The 23,731-nt window shown below is 37.3% G+C and overlaps 1 pseudogene; it reads right to left on the bottom strand.

Moving 5' to 3' along the window:
- Window positions 1–20,900: 20,900 nt before the first annotated feature.
- On the bottom strand, window positions 20,901–21,841 carry LOC124984538 (nucleophosmin-like; annotated as a pseudogene).
- Between the last annotated feature and the right edge of the window lie 1,890 nt (window positions 21,842–23,731).

Here is a 23,731-nt window from a genome sequence, read left to right as displayed (position 1 = left end):
TGGCTGTTTCTAAGAAGAACTCTTTCTAATACAAGCTGATATTTTCTTAACTGAAATGGGTTAGAATATAATAAACAGAAGCAGAGTTTATCAAAAGTAGAGTACTGGTCCATGATTCTTTTATTTAGGAAATGCATACACAAATTCGATATATGCAAAAAGCATATACATATAAATATATTCAGCTATGGGTGCAATGTATGGAATTTTTTCATCATCCTTTCTGCCTGTGATTTTCTAATGCAGATATCAACATGACTTACTCTTATCTTCCACGAATGTAATCTCATTAATTCCTTCACTTCCCACTATAGTACATTTACTATTGTTTTTTTACTGTTTTATTTTGCTTCCTAGCACATACACCCTTCTCAGACATGGTGCATATGTATGAAGGCAAATAAAAGTATATATTCCTCCCTCTGCAATAACGACTCTGGGAGAACAAGGAACTGTGTAATTTGTATACTCATATAAATCAAGTACCTGGAAAAAAGTCCCAAACATTTAACATGAATATCTGTGCAAAGTCATATTGGGTGAGAAGTAAAACACTTGAACTGATGTTAAAAAGGTTTAATAGGGTGTGGTGGCACATGCCTGTAATCCCAGTGACTGGGGAGGCTGAGGCAGAAGGTTCATGAGTTCAAAGCCAGCCTCAGCAACTTATCGAGGTTCTAAAGCAACTCAGCAAGACCCTGTCTCTAAATAAACTATAATGGAGGTGTGGGGATGTTGCTCAGTGGTTAAGTGCCACTGGGTTCAACCCCTGGTACCAACTAATCAAACAAATAAAAAACATAGAAAGGTTTAATGGTGTTCTAGATTTATTCTTACGGTCTTACCAATCTACCATAAGTCTTCTAGTTAGTATGAAATAGAGTAAAACAGTACTGTGCAGAATGCATGAAGGACATACTTCATAACAGTTTACATATAAATTATACATAAATCTTCCCTGCCTCAAGAGCATTTCCCATAGTTGCTACATGGTTAACTCTCTCTTCTGAGGCAATGCTTAAATGTCCTTTTTTTCAGGAAGGTCTTCTCTGGGTTATTTATAACTAAATCTCTGTCTATCTTTTCTCTTCTTGACAACACTAATCACTATCTACATCACATAGTTGCCTCCACAAGAATCAAAAAACAGCATGAAAGCAGTTTTTCTTTTGTTTCATTCACAACTGCATCCTCTCGTCCCAGAACTCTTCCAGGTAAAAATGTAGGTACTTAAAAACTATACTGAATGAATAAAAGCCCATGTGTATTTATATGGTCAAGAAGTATAAAGTATTTCCTAGGATGTATTTAAGGATAAACAAAGATCTGAAAAACTGGGCTCAATTTATTAATCTGTTCATAGATCTGCATGAATAAAAATGTCCAAAAATGTTGGGGAAGGGGGAATTAGCACTTCTAGTCATGATGAAATTAAAGATACCAAACTTAGCATACTTTGGTAATCAACTGGACAACTAGATAAAATAGATGAAACAACTGACTTCAGACTCTGGACAGAGAAAAGGGGGGAAGTGAAGACACATCTGATGATTCTGGCTTTCAGCCCAGAAGCATATTTCAGAACAAGACGTAGGTAAGGATATCTCAAGCAGAACAGGAGGATACAGAGGACTTGTTCTCAAAGTCAAGTACATAAGGATTCAGCCAATAGGAATCTGTGCAGCAGAGTTCCAAAGAAGTGAGAGCTATAAAACATGGAAACTCCAGATTCCACATGTCTGTACTTAAGTCTAAACCACACAGAAATAGAATGTAACTTCACAAGGCCAGGCAAAGAACAATAGAAGAGCTGAAGCAAAACTCAGTACCCTCATGGGACACAGAGATTTCAAACTTCACTGTATGGACAGTGAAGAGTCTTATCAAACACCCAGGACATTCAACAGAAACCCAAGAAAGAATACACCTGTACAGTAGGGCTAGGCTATCCTTATCTCCCCTGAGGAGAAAGAGATACTCTGAAGAGCTTTGATTAAGAGAACTAAATCAATATTTAGTAATGCTCCCATTAAGGAAGTATCAGCACGAATGGTTTCACTGGTGAATTCTACCAAAAATATAAGGTGGAAATGATATCATTAATGCAGAATCTCTTCCAGAAAACAGAAGCAGACACAATATTCCTAACACATTCTATAAGGCAGAATAACCCTGACACCACATTATTGGCTATTTCTCTGAAGAACTACCCACAAGTATCTATCATGAACATAAATGCATTCATCCTCAAAAATCCAATTCCTTAGCAAATCTAATCCAACAATGTATAAAAATAATTGTACTCCATGACCAGAGGAATTTATTCCAGGTATGTAAGTGTGATCCAGATATCAATGGAGCAAAAGATAAATATTTTATGTTCAAATCAACTGATAAGGAAAAAAGCATTTGACAGAATCCAATAGCTATTCATCACAAATCTCAGCAAGTCAGAAATAAGAGAAGAAATCCACAATTTGATAAAGTGGACATAAAAAATGCAAGTGGCATATAATAGTGAGAAATTGGAAGCTCTTCACTTAAGTTGAGGAATTAGAAAAAGATGTATTCTCTCACCATTTATTTAACATTATACTGAAAGTGCCAATAAGTGCAGTAAGATAAGAAAGGTACAGAGACGTGGAAGAAACAAAACCATATTTGTTTGCAGATGACAGGATATTTACGTACAAAAGCTGAAAGAACCAACAAAAATTCTCCTGAAACCATAAGCTAGTAGTGGCAAGGTAACAAAATATGAAGTTTATATAAAATCAAAGTACATAACTATACACCAGCTGCTCCTCTGGAATTTCAAAATAAAAATACAATTTGCAAAAGCACAAAACTGAAATCTTTAAACTAAAAAAATCTATAGGATCTCTATGTAGAGAACTGAAAACACTGATGAAAACAATTAGAGGATCTAAATAAATGTTCATGAACTAGAAAACTGCTAGTGTCAAGAACCAGTTTTTCCAACATGAATATAGATTTAATTGATTTTAGAAGGGTTCCTTCTTCTATTTTTTGTATAATTTGAGAATATTGGTGTTATTCTTCTTTGAAGGTCTTGTAGAACTTGTGTGAGAATTTCTCTGGTTATGATCTTTTCTTGGTTCATAGGCTTGTGATGGTGTCTTCTATTTCATTGATTTGAAATTGATCCTCCTGGTTCAACTTAGGTAGGTCATATATCTCTAGAAATTTTTGATGTCTTCAAGATTTTCTATTTTATGGAAGTATAAATTTTCAAAATAGTTTCTAATTTCCTTCAGTTTTTCAGTAGTGTCCTTTTGGATATTTCCTTTTTCATGCCAAATTTTAGATATTTGCATTTTCTCTCACTTTGTTTTCATGGCTAAGAGTTTATCAATTTTATATTTTTTTCAAAGAACCAATAGTCATTTTTTTGAATTGTTTCTTTTGTTTCAATTTCATTCATTTCAGCTTTAATTTTAATTATTTCCTGTCTTCTATTGGTTTTGGTATTGATTTATTCTTCTTTTTCTAGGGCTTTGAGTTGTAATGTGAGGTCCTTTATTTGTTGATTTTCTATTCTTTTAAATGAATGAAGTCAATGCAATGACCTTTCCTCTTAGCACTGCCTTCATGGTGTCCCAGAGATTTTGATATGTTTTACTGATGTTCTCTTTTACCTGTAAGTATATTTTTTATTTCATCCCTGATTTCTTCTATTATTCTTCCATTATTCAAGAGTATTATTTAGTCTCCAGTTATTAGAGTAACTTCTATTTTTTATTCTATCATTAATTTCTAATTTCATTCCATTAAGTTATGATAGGATGCAAGGTATTATCTCTATTTTTTGTATTTGCTAAGAGTTGCTTTGTGGCATAATATATGGTCTATTTTTAGAGAAGGATTCATGTGTTGCTGAGAAGAAAGTGTATTCACTCATCGATGAATGAAATATTCTATATATGTCTGTTAAGTCTAAATTATTGATTTCATTATTGAGTTCCATAGTTTGTTTAGTTTTTGTTTGGAAGATCTATCCAGTAGTGGGAGAAGTGTGTTAATTCACCCAGTATTACTATTTTGTGGTCTATTTGATTTTTGAAATTGAGAAGAGTTTGTTTGATGTACATAGATGCTCCATTGTTTGGGGCATACATATTTATAATTGTTATTTCTTTTTGATGTATGATTTCTTTAAGAAGTATGAAATATTCTTCTTTGTTCCTCAGGACTAACTTTGGCTTCAAGTCCACTTTATCTGATATGAGGGTGGAAACCCCTGCTTGTGTACACAGTCTGTGTGAGTGACATATTTTTTCCCATTCTTTCACCTTCAGTCAGTGTATGTCTCTTGGAGACAATATATTGTTGGGTCTTGTTTTTTAACCCAATCTTCCAGTCTATATCTCTGATTGATGAGTTTACAGCATTAACATTCAGGGTTATTATTGAGATATGATTTTTATTCCTAGTTTTGACTTATTTCTAGTTTTTAACATTATAGTTTCTCCTTTGATTGACTATTCCTTTAGTGTAGTTCCTCCCTTCACTGGTTTTCACTTTTCTTCATTTCATCTTCATGGAATATTTTGTTGAGAATATTCTGAAATGCAGCCTTTCTGGATGCAAGTTTTTTAACTTCTGTTTATCATGGAAGGGTTTTATTTCATCTTCAAATCTGAACCTTAATTTTGCTGGATATGGTGTTCTTGATTGGCATCCATTTTCTTTCAGAGTTTGGTATATGTTATTTCAGGATTTCCTACCTTTGAGGGTCTGAGCTGAGAAATTATCTGAGTTCCATGTTGTTTTCCCCCGTATATAATCTGATACTTTTCTCTCACAGCTTTTAAAATTCTATCCTTATTCTGTATGCTAGACGTTTTCATTATAATGTGCTTTGATATGGGTCTGTTTTAATTTTGCACATTTTGTGTCCTGTAAGCCTCTTGTAGTTGATTTTCCATTTCATTCTTTATATTTGGGAAATTTTCTGATATTATTTCATTGAAAATACTGTGCATTCCTTTGGTTTGTATCTCCATATCTTCATCTATCCTGATAAATCTTAAATTGGTCTTTTCATGTTATCCTATAAATCTCAGATTTATAGCATCTTCTTATAGTTTCTTAGCATCTTCTCTCTGTGGTCAGCTCTATTTTCAAGATTCTATATTTTGTCTTCATTGCCTGAGGTTCTGTCTTCCAAGTGTCTAGTCTATTGGTGATGCTTTTAGTTGAATCTCTGATTTGGTTTATTGTTTTCTTCATTTTAAGTGTTTCTGCTCGATTTCTTTTCATAATCTCTATTAAAGTGATCTTTTGCTACCTGTATTTGCTCCCTTAATCATCCTTTACTTCACAGATTAGTTTAATTATATACATTTTAAATTCCTTCTCTGACATTTCTTCCACTGTAGTGTCAATGGATTCTGTTATTGGAGTATCTTGGTTTGCTTGGGGTGATTTGTTCCTTTGCTTTTTCATGTTGTTTTTGCGTCTGCCCATCTAGCAGGATAGATCTGAGGCAGTTGAGTTTTTATCCTTCAGACTGAAAGTGTCCCTGAAGGTTTCCTGTACCTCACTGTTTAGAGGGAGTCAAATAATAACTACAACCAATGCAAACATTTTAGAGCATTAAAACAAATAATTTCTACTATAATGGTCCACAATGCTAATTATCACAATAAACAGAAATTATATGATCTGTTATTGCCTATAATAAAAATAATGAGTTTGCAAAAAGGTTTACATTTTGAATTGTGGACAGGGAGAGAACAGAAGTGATATAGGATGTGATGATTATGAGGAAGGAGGAGAGAAGACAGAAGCAAAATATTAAATTATCCTATGTTGAACCTATTTTGTTTTTTGTTTTGTTTTAGGAATTGCATGATTTCTGGTCTAATTCTGAGGTCTTTTATTCATTTCGAGTTCATTTTTTTGCAGGGTGAGGAATAAGGATCTAGTTTTATCCTTCTACATACAGATAACCAGTTCTTCCAGCATCATTTGTTAAAAAGTCTATCTTCTCTCCAGTATGTTTTTGGCACCTTTTTCAAGGATCATATGACTGTATGCGTGTGGGTTTCTCCCTGTGTCATCAACTCTGTACCATTGATCTGTGTGTCTGTTTTCATGCAAGTATCATGCAGTTTTTGTTACTATATAATTTGCAGTATAATTTGAAGTCAGATATTGTGATACCTCCACCGTTGTTTTTGTTTTTTTTTTTTGTTTTTTTTTTTTTACTTAGAATTGTTTTGACTATTTTGAGTCTTTTATTCTTCCACATGAATTTTAGGACTGTTTTCTCTAGTTCTGTGAAGAATATTATTGGTATTTTGATGGTATTTGCATTGAATCTGTATATTGTTTTTGGTAGTACAGCCATTTTAACAATATTAATTCTGCCTGTCCATAAGCATGGGAGGTCTTTCCATCTTCTGAAGTCTTCTTCAATTTTTTTCTTTAATGTTCTATAGTTATCTTTACAGAGGTCTTTCACTTCTTGGTTATATTTATTCCTAGATATTTTATTTTATTTTTTGAAGTTATTGTGAACAGAATCGTTTTCCTGATTTCTTTCTCATTGTTGGTGTATAGGAAAGCTATTGATTTTTGTATGTTGATTTTATAACCTGTTACTTTGCCAAATTTATTTTTTAGTTCTAGAAGAGTTGTTTTGTTTTGTTTTGTTTTGTCATGTTTTGTTTTGTTTTTTTTGGTGAAGATTTTTTGGGTCTTCTAGGTGTAGGGTCATATCATCTGCAAACAGTGATACTTTGTCTTCTTCCTTTCCTATTTTTATTGCATTTATTTCCTTCTCTTGCCTATTTGCTCTGGCTAGAATTTCTAGCACTATATTAAATAGGATTGGTGAGAATGGATATCCTTGTCTTGTCTAAGATTTTAAAGGAAATGCTGTTAGTTTTTCCCTATTCACTGTGATGTTGATTTTGGGTTTGTCTTACACAGTCTTAAAGAAGGTACATTCTCTCACTAGTTTCTTCAGTGTTTTTCTCATGAATGGTGCTGAATTTTGTCAAAGGTCTTCTCTATATCTATTGAGATTACTAAGTGATTTTTGTCCTTAATTCTATTAATGTGATTAATTACAATTATTGATTTGCATATATTAAGCCATCCTTGCATCTCTGAAATAAAACTAACTTGATCATGGTGTACCATATTATTAATATGTTTTTGAACATGATTTGCTAATATTTTATTAGGTACTTTTTGCATCTAAGTTCATCAGAGATATTGGTCTGTAGTTTTCTTTCCTTTATGTGTCCTTATTTGGTTTTGCTATGAGTGTGTTGCAAGTTTTCCACTCCTTTCTGTTTCATGGAATAATTTAAGAAGTATTGGCAATAACTCTCTTCAATGGTTTGGTGGAATTCAGCTGAGAATCCATTTGGTCCTGGGCTTTTCTTTGTTGGAAGGATTTTTTTATTACTGCTTCTATCTCAATACAATTTATTGATCTGTTTAGATTTTTCATGTCATCTTGATTCAGTTTTTGCAGATTGTATTTGTCTGGACATGTATCCATTTCTTCTAGGTTTTCCCATTTATTGGAATATAAGCTTTCAAAACAGTCCCTAGTGATCTGATGATTTCTGAGATCATCCTTTTTCATCTCCAATTGTATTAATTTGGTTTTTATTCATTTTTCTTTTGGTTAGTTTTGCTAAGGGCTTATCAATATTGTTTATCTTTTCAAAAAATCAACTGTCACATCAATTCTTTTTATTTTTTCATTCTCCAGTTCATTGATTTTTGGCTCTGATCTTAATTATTTCTTTCTTTCTGCTGGTTTTGTAATTGGTTTGTTCTTTTTCAAGGGTCTTGCAATGCATCATTAGGTTGTTTATTTGGTATTATTCTTATTTTCTAATATAGGAACTCATAGTTATAAACTTTCCTCTTAGAACTGCCTTCATAGTGTCCAAGAGGATCTGATATACTGTATCAATATTCTAATTTGAGTCTAAGAATTTTTAAATTTCTCCCTTGATTTTTTTCTGTCACCCATTAATCATTTAAAAGAGTATTGTTCAATCTCCATGTATTTATATAGTTTCAATAGGTTTCTTTTTTTGGTGTTGATTTCTAATTTTATTCCATGATGATCTGATAAGATGCAAGGAATTATGTCTTTTTTTTGTATTTGTTAAAAGTTGTTTTGTGGGATAAAATATGGTCTATTTTTGAGAAGGTTCCATGTGCTGCTAAGATAGTATATTCAGTTATTGAAGGATGAAATATTCTATAGATATGTTAGGTCCATTTTATTTATAATATTTTTCAAGTTCAAAGAATCTTTACTGATTTTATGTCTAGGTGACCTATCAAATGGTGAGAGAAGTGTGTTGAAATCACCCAGTATTATTGTACTGCGGTCCATCTGGACCTTCAGTTTAAATAGTGTCTCTTTTGTGTAATTAGTTGCACCCACATATGGAGCATAAATATTTATGATTGTTACATATTCTTGTTGTATTTTTCCCTTTACCAGTATAAAGTGACTTTCTTTGTCTCTTCTGATTAATTTTGGTACTCCTGCTTGTTTAGGGGCTCCATTTGCATGGTATATCAATTTCCCTCCTTTCATTTTAGCCTGTAGCTGTTTTTGCCTGTAAGGTGCATTTCTTGCAAACAACATATAGTTGAGTCTTGATTTTTAGTCCATTCTGACAGCCTAAGGCTTATAATTGCAGAGTTGAGACCATTTACATTCAATGTTATTGTAGAGAGATATTTATTAATTCCTGCCCTTCATTTATTTATTTCATTTGGTACTGTTTCTCATTTGCTTAGCTACTCTTCAAAAAAGATTCATTCTTTTGTGAGCTCTGAGGACTATTTTCATTTCTTCTTTGTGCAGTATTTCTTTTTTTTTTAATTTTTTTTAGATGTTGATAGATCTTTATTTTATTCTTTTATATATATGTGGTGCTGAGAATCAAACCCAGTGCCTCACACATGCTAGGCAAGTGCTCTACCACTGAGCCACAACTCCAGCCCTGTGCAGTATTTCTTTAAGCAAGTTCTACAGTGTTGGTTTGATAGTCATGAATTCTGTTAGTTTTTGATTATCTTGGAAGGTTTTTATTTCATCTTAGATTTTGAATGATAGCTTTGTGGATATAGCAGTTTTGGTTGGCAACTGTATTCCTTCAGTACTTGGAATACATCATTCCAAGCCCTCATGGCTTGTTAGAGTTTGGGCTAAAAAATTAGACGTGATTCTGATGGCTTGCCTCTAAATGTGACCTGACATTTTTCTCTAGAGGCTTTAAAAAATTCTATCTTTGTTTTGTAAATTAGGCATTTTAATTATAATGTATTATGGAGAGTTTCTTTATTTATCTTGCCTATTGGGGTTCTGAATGTCTCCTGTATCTGGATGTCCATCTCATTCTGATGTTTGGGAAATTTTTCCATTATTATTTCCCTGAAAAGTTTATCCAATTCATTAGTCCTCATCTCACAGTCCTGCTTAATTCCAATAATTCTGAAATTTAGTATCTTCATGTTCCAAAGTTCTTGTATATTCTGGTTGTGTTTACTTTTTTTTCCTTTTATACTGTCTGAATGTTCAAGGCTGGCCACTTTTTCTTTCAACTGTGAGATTTTGTCTTCAGCATGGTCTAATCTATTAGAGAGAATTTCACCTGAACATTTTATTTTACTTATTGTGTCTTTCATTTCCAAAATTTGTTTTGTTACTTTCAATATTTCTATCTCCTTATTGAATTTTTATTCATATTCTTTACTGACTTCCTTAGTTCATCCAGTTGTTTTTCTATGTTCTCTTAGAATTCATTGATCATTTTAATAATAATTGTTTTGAATTCCCTATCTGAAATTTCATTCACTTCAATATTTTGGGAGTCATTTGCTGGTGAATTATGACCTTTAGTAGGTGTTCTGTTAGCCTGCTTTTTCATATTTTTGTATTCGCATGTTGGATTTTATACATCTGTTGGAAGGAATTTCTCTTCCACTCCTATGTGTGGGCCTTTTTAGGGCACAGTCTTCAGTTGCTAAAGCATCCTAGAGTGATCTGGATTGAGATCCCCTCATAGGTGTGGTGTCCACAGCCTTTATGTTATTTTTCCTCTGTCTGCTATAACAGTGGGTATCTGTAGTTGGGACCTGGGTGCCCAACCTTATCCTTGTCTACTTGGGACCTGGTCATTAATTTGGGTTGTTTTCTCTTCTATTCTTTGTCTTAAAATATAGCTAAATATCAAATGTCATTAATATGTGTGTGGAGCAAGATATGTTGTCTTTTGGTTGAGTTTAGTTCAGTAGCAGAGTTTCTACCCTGTGAACTTGTAGTGTCCTTGTAGGCTCCCAGCACCTCACAGAATAGGGGGAAACAAACAATAGCAACAAACAATGCAAACAATATACAGCATTAATCTAAATATTTGATTTCTACTATGACATCTACAATGTTAATTGCTATACAAAAAAAGAAATGGTAGGGTCAGAAATTGCCAACATCAAAAACAATAAGTATCCATGAACTGCATCTGGCATTAAAGCAAACAATATGTGTCTAGCATGGCATCCACACCAGTAATAATTGCAACAACATTAATGGTGGGGGCAGTAGTTATACAAACCAATTATTGCTAAAAAATGGTAAGAATACAGTTAATTAAGAGAAAAAAATGTGATAGGAAGGTAGAAAAGGGTTTGCAATTTCAAAAAATGAACAGGAGAATGCAGAAGAGATGTAGGATATGGTGGTATAAAGGAAGGAAGAGAAAAAATAGAAGTAGCAGTGTAAAGGGATAGTAAAATAGAGAACAATAGAATTTGGCTGTTAGAAGAAGAAAAGAGAAACAAATAAATGAAAAAAATACAAAACCACAACATACTAATCAAAAACCCTAACTCTCAAAATGCAAAGCAAAGAAAAATATTTACATTTAAAAATGCTAAAAATAAGAAAAAGAAATAAATATGTATATGTAATATGCCATGACCAAATTAGCACAGGAAAAACACAAAAATAAAAGCAAAAGCAAAAAAAAGATTCTTAATGAAAATTAAGAATTCATTTCCACTGAGGTGGTCAATGAGAATAGATGGTCATTATCTATTTCTGACTTTCTTTCCATTTCTTCTTGAGCAATTTACTGATGGCAAGAGTGAGAGCTGAGCATTGTTAAACCCTTCCTCATTTTGTGTTGCTCACCAAGCTGCCAATTGGAGTTCAAAAATTTTCATCTTCCCTTCTCATCAGTATGAGGTAGAATGGGATGGAAAAAACTGTCAGCTGGAGTTTTGTCTGCCAGACCAGGTTGATGCACTCCCAGGTTGGGGCAGGCAATTGCAAAGTTCTAGGAGTGGAGTTCTGACTGGTGGGGCTTAGGTCTAATCAGGCCTCAGGGGCTTTGTTGGGCGGTGACTCCTCTAGAGGGATTATATCAATACACCCCTAGGGCTGGAAGTTGCAGTTCTCTGCTCAGGAGTTTCCCTAGGATTTTACTTGGGGATGGGGGAGCCTTCATCCCCTCTGATGCCCCAAAACACAGTCTTTCCAGGGTTCCTGGGCTTAGTCCCTGAGTATATTCACACCCACCTGTTCAGATCCTTGATCTGCTTCAGTTGGACATGTGAACCACCAAACTAAAAGTGGAAAGCAAATTAGGCTCTCCTTTGCTTTTCCAACTTGAATCCAGTAAAACATTCTCTGTGCCTACTCTGTTCTGCTAGGCATACCCTAGGTCATGTGGCAGGTGCTTGCTAGGACCATGTAGCTGTGTTTGCTCAGATCTGGCTCTCACAGGAGCAACTGCAGTGTGGCTAACTCAAGATGGCTCCCACCTGAGCCCTCTGAAGCCAGTTGGAAACATGGGGCATTTTTCATGCACCAGTGTACAATACATTCTCTGGATCAGCTAAGGGCAGACTGTTTTTATGATCTCAGGATTTTCTGAACTAAATCTGTCTATTGTTTTCCTTGTTCTCCCTCCCTCTGTACTGAAGTCATGTCACTACAACTGCTGCCACGAGTAGCTTGGCTCCAATGTAGTCTTTCTTCTTTGTTTAATGTATCCAAATTTCCTAGTCTCTAAAACACTGTGATGGTCCATTATTTTTTAGTGAAATTCCTCTTTCCCCTACCTCACAGGGAAGCTGTATTCCTGCTGCTTGAAACCTGAGTCACAGATTGACTAGGGATGCAGCCTTCTTCTAGCCCTCTGTTAGCACAAAAGGATCAAGCCAGATGCAAACTTCATAGATCAGCAAAGCCTTTATTCAGGAATGAAGTCATACCTCTGATGGACCCACTTTCCTGGTGGAAAATGAACCACTGGCCAAAGGGGAGTCTATGCTTATACAGGTTACACTGAAAGGTGACTTAGTTAATGACAGACTGTGTCAGTTTGGGAAGTGACTTAATTAATGACAGAGCATGTCACTCAGGAATTTGAGATTTGTTTTTACTGGGCAGTGGAGGGTCTGGGGTCAGTGGTCAGTATCTGGGATTTGTTTTTGCTGGGCAAGATGGAGGGTCTGGGGTCAGTGACTTGCACCTGGAAAGGATTTATTTTGGGAGAGATCAATGCTTAAGTATCTTCCCAAAGACTGTCATTCTACGCTTGATGGACATCTCCTTTCCACGGTCTGTCTTGTCACTGGGAAAGAATGTATTGGGAAAGGATCAATGTATTACCTTCCCCCTTATTCCCTCTTCCCAGGCCACACTATTTTGGGATTTGTCATTTTCCATATCAGTCTTCCAGACTCTGAAATGGAAAAATGAATTGGGATCAATCTCTAGCTAATTCCTGTTGGAAGGGGGCAATGTAGGGGGCCCTCCTTTCAGAGTCCTGGTAGTAAATAGGAGGGGATACAGAAGGGGGATATGTGGAAGTTTTGTAGCCATCGTGAGTGATGTCAATTCTCTTTATGCAACCCCAAAAGATAAGGCAGTGAATGACTGGAGGAGATATGCTTTGAGATGTTTCCCAGAAGTTGTGTCTGAATTGGTCACTTTATTAAGAAATTGTAGGACTGGGGATATAACTCAGTTGGTAGAGTGCTTGCCTTGCAAGCTCAAGGCCCTGGGTTCAATCCCAACACTGCAAAAAAAAAAAAAAAAAAATTGTAAAACTAAAAATAGAAAGAATAAAAGATATTATAAAACATATGAAGATTAACTGGTTTTCTAGGTTAGAGAAACAATTGTAGCATATGGAATGAAGACTAACTAGCTTATTAGTGTTAGGAGAATAATTTTAGTGTGAAAAGTGAAGCTTAACTAATTTGTTAGTGTTAGGAAAATGTGATTTTGGTGTGTAAGATAGCCAGGGACCTTATTATTCTTACTTAAGGCTCAATCAGATTTACAGTTCTCTTCCCATGATTTCAGGGGTCTGGTTCCTTTGGAGCATACAAGCATGATTAACCTTGGAACCATACTTTCCTGATGGTTTAATTGTCTTCACCCTGCTTGATAGATTACATGAAACAAGAACAGGGATACAATTAACAGTATAGTCATGGCTAGTAACCCAGCTATATGTGTAGAAAAGTACTTGAAGGGTTAAGGGAAGATATTGCTTCAGCTAAACTACCCCAAATCTCTTCATTATCAAAAACGGGTATTTGGGCATTAACCCTGGCCAGGACCTGAGATTGTAGTTTTAATACACCCAAGGCAGCTTTATGAAAAGAATCAAGTCCCAGTAGGTGATTGAGTACACTTTGAGTACACTTTGCCATTGAATCTCAGTATCATTGTATGGAACTCTAGTAACACAAAAGTAGGTAATATTATAATGGCACTGGAATCTGAGCCCACCATAAATCTTGTACTCGTTCTCCTAGCCATATAACAGAATCTTTTTTTTAACTTTATTAAAATACTGAGTTTATTTCACATGTATATTTTTGTCTCCCCACCATTTCCATGCGTGACCACCACTACTACTATGTTCTATCATAACATTCCGGAGAGACTTGGGACCAACTCAAAGCTGCCGGGTGAGTCTCTCCTGTTGGGGAGGCGTCCCGGATGGGGCGGTAGCCCCGGAACGCAGGGAATTTGTGAAGTGGAGTTGCTCGGCGAGACGCCCCTCCCCCCGCTGGAGCAGTAAACACGGACAACTGGGATCATCGTAGAGGAGGCGGCTCAGCATAGCGCTTGGACTCGAGCAGCCGCTGGGGCTCCGGGTGGCTGCCTGGGGAGGAGCTGCGTGGTGAGCTATTTGGACCCAGAGTGACCGCTTCCGAACACCGGGGGGTTGCCCGGAGGAGGAGAGGCCCGGCGGGTCGCTTGGGTCTAGGAGTGACTGCATCAGAGCCACGGGCGGTTGCCAGAGGAGGAAGTGCGTGGTGAGCTGTTTGAACTCAGAGTGGGCGCTCCTGAGCGCCGGGGGACTGCCCGGAGGAAGAGGAGGAGCGTGGCGTGTCGCTTGACCTGGGAGTGACTGCATCAGAGCTGCGGGCGGTTGCCAAAGGAGGAGCTGCGTGACGAGCTGTTTGAACTCAGAGCAGCTGCTCCAGAACACTGGTGGCCTGCCTGGAGGAGGAGAGCGGTGGGACGCTTAGCCTGGGAGTGATTGCATCAGAACCACAGGCGGTTGCCAGAGGAGGAGGCGAGTGGTGAGCTGATTGGACTAAAAGCAACCGCTCCTGAACACCAGTGGCCTGCCTGGAGGAGGAGCGTGGTGAGTCACCTGGTCTCAGAGCCACCATTCCTGAACACCTGGGGGGCTACCCCAAGGAGGAGGAGGAGGAACAGGGTGGGTCACTTGGACTTGGAGTGACTGCCTAGGGCTACGGGTGGTTGGCGGGAGGAGGAGACCCGAAGTGAGTTGTTTGGATTCCTAGTGACTGCGTCGGAAACCGGGCAGCTGTCCGGAGGAGGAGGTGTGTGGCGGGTCTCTGGGTCTCGGAGCTATTGTACGGGGCTCCAGGTGTTGGCTCAGGGGAGGGGCTGCATAGCCAGGCGATTGGTGCAGAGCAGGGTCCCAGGAGCTAGGTGGCTTCTTGCTGGAAGAGCAGCACAGAGACACGCCTAGGGGCGGAGCGAAGTTTCCAGGGCGGCGGGCAGATTCTCTGGGAGAGGCAGCCTAAGGAGACTCGCCTGCGAAGGGTGAGGCTCCCAGGCCCAGGACGTAGGTCCGGGCCCCTGGGATCGTTGCAGAGGAAGACAGCCCAGCCCAGGTGGTAGTTGTAGATTGAGGGGAACCTCTAGGAGGGCAACTGACCAGCAAGACGTCCCCACCGAGTGACTCTTCCCGGCCGGGGGAGGTTTTCCCACAGGGACGGTAAAGCCAGAGACATAGGCACAAACAGGCCTTGCCTCACCCACAGTCTACTTCCCCATTGGATGACCATTGGTCAACAAGTGGAGACACCTCCGCCCACTAGCAGGGAATATACGCCACCTGAGGGTTACCACACCTAGAGAGGCAGCTTCTTCGTGGAGCTCTGCATTATCAACCTCCTCCAAGACTTCAGGCTACTGAAGGATAAGAGGGGATATACTAGCAATCTTCAGGGACATTATAAGTTGATAGAGGAAATCTGCAATATCTTAATGACCCACTGATCCCTGAACAATATGAGAAAACAAGGGAAGAAAATGTCCCAAACAAATCTAGATGTTACATCAATAAAATCCAACAACAGCATGGCAGAAGAAATGACAGAAAGGGAGTTCAGAATGTACATAATTAAAATGATTAGGGAAGCAAACGATGAGATGAAAGAGCAAATGCAGGCATTGAACGATCGCACCAATCGACAGTTAACAGAGCAAATTCAGGAAGCAAAAGATCATTTCAATAAAGAGTTAGAGATATTGAAAAAAAACCAAACAGAAATCCTTGAAATGAAGGAAACAATAAACCAAATTAAGAACTCCATAGAAAGCATAACCAATAGGATAGAACAGCTGGAAGACAGAACTTCAGATATTGAAGACAAATATTTAACCTCGAAAACAAAGTTGAACAAACAGAGAAGATGGTGAGAAATCATGAACAGAATCTCCAAGAACTATGGGATATCATGAAAAGGCCAAATTTGAGAATTATTGGGATTGAGGAAGGCTTAGAGAAACAAACCAAAGGAATGAACAATCTATTTGAAGAAATAATATCAGAAAATTTCCCAAATCTGAAGAATGAAATGGAAAATCAAGTCCAAGAGGCTTATAGGACTCCAAATACACAAAATTACAACAGACCCACACCAAGGCACATTATTATGAAAATACCTAACATACAAAATAAAGACAGAATTTTAAAGGCTGTGAGAGAAAAGAACCAAATTACATTCAGGGGGAAGCCAATATGGATATCAGCAGATTTTTCAATCCAGACCCTAAAAGCTAGAAGGGCCTGGAACAACATTTTTCAAGGGCTGAAAGAAAATGGATGCCAACCAAGAATCTTATACCCAGCAAAACTTACCTTCAAATTTGACGATGAAATAAGATCATTCCACGATAAACAAAAGCTAAAAGAATTTACAAAAAGAAAGCCAGCATTACAGAACATTCTCAGCAAAATATTTCATGAGGAAGAGATAAAAAACAAAGAAGCAAATCAGCAAAGGGAGGAATTATCCTAAAGGAACTGTCAAATAAAGGAGGAACCAAGATGTGTCAAAAATTTTAAATATGAACCAAATGACTGGGAATACAAATCATATCTCAATAATAACCCTGAATGTTAATGGCCTGAATTCATCAATCAAAAGACATAGACTGGCAGATTGGATTCAAAAGAAAGATCCAACAATATGTTGCCTGCAAGAGACTCACCTCATAGAAAGAGATACCCATAGACTAAAGGTGAAAGGATGGGGAAAAACATACCATGCACATGGGCCCAGCAAAAAAGCTGGAGTATCCATCCTCATTTCAGATAATGTGGACTTCAAGCCAATGTTAGTTAGAAGGGATAAAGAAGGACATTTCATACTGCTTAAGGGAAGCATAAATCAGCAAGATATAACAATCATAAACATCTATGCCCCAAACAGTGGCTCATCCATGTATGTTAAACAAATCCTTCTCAATTTTAGAAACCAAATAGACCATAACACAATAATACTAGGTGATTTTAACATGCCTCTTTCACCACTGGACAGATCTTCCAAACAAAAATTGAACAAAGAAACCATAGATCTCAATAACACAATCAATAATTTAGACTTAACAGACATTTATAGACTATACCATCCAATCAAGAGCGAATACACTTTCTTCTCAGCAGCACATGGATCCTTCTCTAAAATAGACCATATATTATGCCACAAAGCTAATGTCAGCAAATACAAGAAGATAGAGACACTACCTTGTATTCTATCAGATCATAATGGATTGAAGTTACAAATTAATGAAAGAGTAAAAAACAGAAACTACTCCAACACCTGGAGATTAAACAATATGATACTCTATGATGAATGGATAACAGAAGATATTAGGAAGGAAATTAAAAAATTCTTAGAGGTAAACGAGAACAAAGAAACAACATATCAAAATCTCTGGGACACTATGAAAGCGGTACTTAGAGGAAGATTTATTTCATGGAGCGCATTTAATAAAAGAAGTAAAACTCAAAAAATAAATGACCTAACACTACAGCTCAAAACCCTAGAAAAAGAAGAACAGACCAACACCAAAAGTAGTAGAAGACAGGAAATAGTTAAACTGAGAGCTGAAATCAACGAAATTGAAACAAAAGAAACAATACAAAAAATTGACAAAATAAATAGTTGGTTCTTCGAAAAAATAAACAAAATTGATAAACCTTTAGCCACACTAACAAAGAGAAGACGAGAGAAAACCCAAATCACTAAAATTCGGAATGAACAAGGAAATATCACAACAGACACAACCGAAATACAAAACATAATTAGAAGCTATTTTGAAAATCTATACTCCAACAAAATAGAAAATTTCGAAGACATCAACAGGTTTCTAGAGACATATGAATTGCCTAAACTGAACGAGGAGGACATACACAATTTAAATAGACCAATTTCAAGTAATGAAATAGAAGAAGTCATCAAAAGCCTACCAACAAAGAAAAGTCCAGGACCAGATGGGTTCTCAGCCGAGTTCTACAAAACTTTTAAAGAAGAACTCATTCCAATACTTCTCAAAGTATTCCAGAAAATAGAAGAGGAGGGAACTCTCCCAAACTCATTCTATGAAGCCAATATTACCCTGATTCCTAAACCAGACAGAGACACATCGAGGAAAGAAAATTTCAGACCAATATCCTTAATGAACATCGACGCAAAAATTCTCAACAAAATTTTAGCAAATCGCATACAAAAACATATTAAAAAGATAGTGCACCATGATCAAGTGGGTTTCATCCCAGGGATGCAAGGTTGGTTCAACATCAGAAAATCAATAAATGTCATTCACCATATCAATAGACTTAAAGTCAAGAATCACATGATTATTTCGATAGATGCAGAAAAAGCATTTGATAAAATACAGCACCCCTTCATGCTCAAAACACTAGAAAAAATAGGGATAGTGGGAACATTCCTTAACATTGTAAAGGCCATCTACGCTAAACCCATTGCTAATATCATTCTAAATGGTGAAAAACTGAAAGCATTCCCTCTAAAAACTGGAACAAGGCAGGGATGCCCTCTTTCACCACTTCTATTCAATATCGTCCTTGAAACTCTAGCCAGAGGAATTAGACAGACCAAAGAAATTAAAGGGATACGAATAGGAAAAGAAGAACTCAAACTATCCCTATTTGCTGATGATATGATGGTATACTTAGAGGAACCAGGAAATTCCACCAGAAAACTTTTAGATCTCATAAGTGAATTCAGTAAAGTAGCGGGATATAAGATCAATGCACATAAATCGAAGGCATTTTTATATATAAGCGATGAATCTTCAGAAAGAGAAATTAGGAAAACTACCCCATTCACAATAGCTTCGAAAAAAATAAAGTATTTGGGAATCAATCTCACAAAAGAGGTGAAAGACCTCTACAATGAGAACTACAGAACACTACAGAAAGAAATTCAAGAAAACCTTAGAAGATGGAAAGATCTCCCATGTTCTTGGATAGGAAGAATTAATATTGTCAAAATGGCCATACTACCAAAAGTGCTATACAGATTCAATGCAATTCCAATTAAAATCCCAATGATGTACCTTACAGAAATAGAGCAAGCAATTATGAAATTCATCTGGAAGAATAAAAAACCCAGAATAGCTAAAGCAATCCTTGGCAGAAAGAGTGAAGCAGGGGGTATCGCAATACCAGATCTTCAACTCTACTACAAAGCAATAGTAACAAAAACGGCATGGTATTGGTACCAAAATAGAAAGGTGGATCAATGGTACAGAATAGAGGACACGGACACAAACCCAAATAAATACAATTTTCTCATACTAGACAAAGGTTCCAACAATATGCAATGGAGAAAAGATAGCCTCTTCAACAAATGGTGCTGGGAGAATTGGAAATCCATATGCAACAGAATGAAACTAAACCCATATCTCTCACCATGCACGAAACTAAACTCAAAATGGATTAAGGATCTCGGAATCAGACCAGAGACCTTGCATCTTATAGAAAAAAAAGTAGGTCCAGAGCTTCAACATGTCGGCTTAGGACCAGACTTCCTCAACAGGACTCCCATAGCACAAGAAATAAAAGCAAGAATTAATAACTGGGATAGATTCAAACTAAAAAGCTTTCTCTCAGCAAAGGAAACTATCAGCAATGCAAAGAAAGAGCCTACAGAGTGGGAGAAAATCTTTGCCAATCATACTTCAGATAGAGCACTAATCTCCAGAATCTATAAAGAACTCAAAAAACTCTACACCAAGAATGTAAATAACCCAATCGACAAATGGGCTAAGGAAATGAATAGACACTTCACAGAAGAAGATATACAAGCAATCAACAAACATATGGAAAAATGTTCAACATCTCTAGTAATAAGAGAAATGCAAATCAAAACCACCCTAAGATTCCATCTCACCCCAATTAGAATGGCAATTATCAAGAATACAAGCAACAACAGGTGTTGGCGAGGATGTGGGGAGAAAGGTACACTCTTACATTGCTGGTGGGGCTGCAAATTAGTGCAGCCACTCTGGAAAGCAGTGTGGAGATTCCTTAGAAAACTTGGAATGGAAACACCATTTGACCCAGCTATCCCACTCCTTGGCCTATACCCAAAGGACTTAAAATCAGCATATTACAGAGATACAGCCACATCAATGTTCATAGCTGCTCAGTTCACAATAGCCAGATTGTGGAACCAACCTAGATGTCCTTCAATTGATGAATGGATAAAGAAAATGTGGTATATATATACAATGGAATATTACTCAGCCATAAAGAACAATAAAATTATGGCATTTGCAGGCAAATGGATGAAACTGGAGAATATCATGCTAAGTGAGATAAGCCAATCTCAAAAAACCAAAGGAAGAATGATATCGCTAATAAGTGGATGATGACACATAATGGGGGGTGGGAAGGGTTAGTGTTGGGGTTGGAGTTGGGTTTAGGGAGGGGGGCAGGAATGGAGGAAGGAAGGACTGTATAGATGGAGGAGAAGGGTGGGAGGGGAGGGGGGGAAGGGAAAAAATGGCAGAATGAATCAAACAACATTACCCTATGTAGATTTATGATTACACAAATGGTATGCCTTTACGCCATGTACAGACAGAGAAACAACATGTATCCCATTTGTTTACAATTTTATAATAAAAAAAAAAAGAAAAGAAAAGGAAAAAAAAATAATAACATTCCGTACATACTTAAAAACCAAGCAAAGGGTGGAGTTCCATCTTTAAAACTAAACAGGCATTTTGGACAACACATTCTTGGCAATGGAACCTGGACAACATTTATCAAACACAGTAGGGAAAGTTCTCACTTTGCATTATAAAAAGGACAGTCAGATATCAACTATTAACAGAAATGAAAGAAGATGGAAATTTTTAACAAACTGTTTAAACTATTGTCTTAAAGAGATTGCCTCCACTGCCAGAGATCTTGAATAGCCTTCTGGTCAGTCATCTGGAAGTAATTCTTCACATAATTGACGAACTTGGCTTCCACTTTGGGAAGAGAACCACCTTTCTCTATACTTGCTTGCATTTTTGCTTTAATGTCTTCTACAGAACTAGGTCCTTTTGGTGTTTTAGAAGTTTTTTCCTGTTTTTGAAGGATTCTTGACCTTTTGATCTTGGTGTTGATGGTTTTGAGTCTTTTCCACCCTGGTTTGATTTTTGTGCATTTTTGGCTAGAGTATCTTGTACATATTTCTTCACTGGAGCTTTTTCTTCAGTTTCCTCCTCCTCCTCATCATCTTCATCATCATTGTCATCTTCATCAGCAGCAAGTTTTATTTTTTTCTGGGGAACCTTGCTACCACCTCCAGGTATAGATCACTTTCCAGACACACTTAAGAGTTTTACATCCTCCTCCTCTTCATCTTCTGATTCTGCATCTTCCTCCACAGCTACTAAGTGCTGCCCACTAATATGCACAGGCCCTGAACCACTCGTCAACCTTAAGACCACAGGTGGTGTAATTTCAAAGCCCCCAAGGGAAACAGTTGACTGTACAGACATTTTCAATGTTGCCAATGTTACTTTAATTGGACTGCCTTCATAATTCATTGCCTCTGTTTCAACAATGTGCAATTCATCCTTTGCACCAACCCCTAAACTGACCATTCTTAAGGATAACTGGTGTTCATTTTCATCATTATCTACCTTAAAGTGATAATCTTTGTCAACCTTTAGTTCACAACTAAAAAGATAGTTCTGGGGCCTCAGGGGTCTCATGTCCCTCAAATCTTCCATGCGGTGGTAGCCCGTGCTTAGGTGGGAAAGAAGGCGGATGGAAAATAGGCTGCTGCCCTAGAGAAGAGATTTGCAGGACGGAATCATGCTAGGCATAACAGAGTCTTTTAGTTGCTGGACCTTGCTCAGAATTTTCTGATCAATATGTACTTGAGTTTGCCATTTTCCAGTGTAATTCTTATGGAATTGCTTAAGGTAATGCATTGTTTAGACCTCTTGGAGTAAGGTCATTGCTGCTGTGGAGGCAACTCTTGCATAAATGCTACTGAAGGTGTTTTCTGTCATGGTTCTTTAAATTTTATAGGGAGCCAGGTAACACCTGGCCTTTCAACCTTTCCAGAGGACTGTGGATGATAGGGAATGTGGAAGTTTCATTTTACATTTAAAATTTAAGCAAATTCTTGGGTAATAGAGGAAGTAAACTTGGGGCCATTATTGGACTGGAGGGAGGTAGGTAAACAAAAGTGTGGAATTATTTCCCAGAAAAGTTGGATTGCTACTGTGGAACCCTCTTATTGCTAGTTGGAAAAGCCTTAACCCATTTGGTCTTTTTTACAGGAAGAGTATGGATGAAGTCAAGCTGCCGGTCAATGGCAGGAATAATTCCTCCACCTTGGTGTGTGGGAAATGGGTGTGGTCTCACATTAGAATTGGGGTTAACCTTGAGACAGATTGTGCAGTAGCAGGAAATTTGCTGGAGGTACTGTAAATCTGAAGGGACATGTTTAATGGAATTCTTTAAGAACATTTGGAAAGAACGAGTGTTCAGATGAAATAAATTATGGAGATAAGATAAAAGGGCCTTGGTTTTCTCACGGAGAAGGTGGAGTTTTGTAGGCACAGAATATAAAACTGGGGGTGATGATCGGGCTGAGCAATTTTTTTTTCAAGCCTGTCTGCTGACTGGTTTCCCAAGGATGTATAATCTTTTGGTGTCTGATGCCCTTTACCATGTAAGACTGCCACCTTCTGGGGTAAAAGTTCAGCCTCAAGCAAATTTTTTATGTAACTAGCATTAAGAATAGGGGTTCCTGTCTGAGTTAGGAAGCCTCTTTCTCTCCATCTTAAGATGTTAGAATGTATAACATTGTATGTGTATTTGGAATTAGTAAAAAGTTGACTGATTTGTCTCTGGCTAATGATAAAGCTCAGGTGAGGACCATTATCTTAGCTTGCTGGGAGGTGGTTTTGGGGGGAAAAGGAGATAACGCTAATATCTGGGTGTGAATAAAAGGAGAATCTGCTGTAGCTTTTCCTTGAATTTACCTAGCATAACCTGCAAGGTAAAGGGATGTTTCTAGGAGCTTCTATCCATAAACCCTTCAGGGGAGTCAGGTAATCACTGATTCATTATGTGAGAAAAAGGACTCATCATAAAGTTGAGAATGTCAGGACAAGAGTAAGGAATTACAGGGTCAGAGGGGTTATTTATGGGGAGAAGAGTAGCGGTGTTTAATGAGGAGTCTTGGTGGAAGGTAGGGGATCCAGGAGTTGTACATGCAGTAATTGAACTCTGGTTGGGGAAGAGATGAAAATGAATGATGACTAAGGAGATCTGAGAGGGAGTGTGCAATAATAACAGTAATGGATTGATATAATGTGAATTTTCTTACTTTGGGGTCAGGAGAGCTGCTATTGCTAAAATCTTGAGGAATTAAGGCCAGCCTTGATAAACTAAGTCTAATTGTTTGAATAGGAATGCAGTGGGATGTGGGGTATCTCCTGCCTTCTCATATCTTGTCCATGTTCTGAGTAGAGTGACAGGAAAAAGGGTTAGTTAGGATTTGGCAAATAGTTGAAGATTTTAGGAAGGAATTCTGAAGGGTAAAAATGGTGGAGGAAAAGGAACAGGGAGATGGAAGGGAGTCTGAAAGGTTCCCCTTGGAGGCC

The sequence above is a fragment of the Sciurus carolinensis genome, chromosome 5 (assembly GCF_902686445.1).
Source record: "Sciurus carolinensis chromosome 5, mSciCar1.2, whole genome shotgun sequence".
Taxonomy (NCBI): Eukaryota; Metazoa; Chordata; class Mammalia; order Rodentia; family Sciuridae; genus Sciurus; species Sciurus carolinensis.
This window is presented reverse-complemented; position numbering and strand designations above follow the sequence as displayed.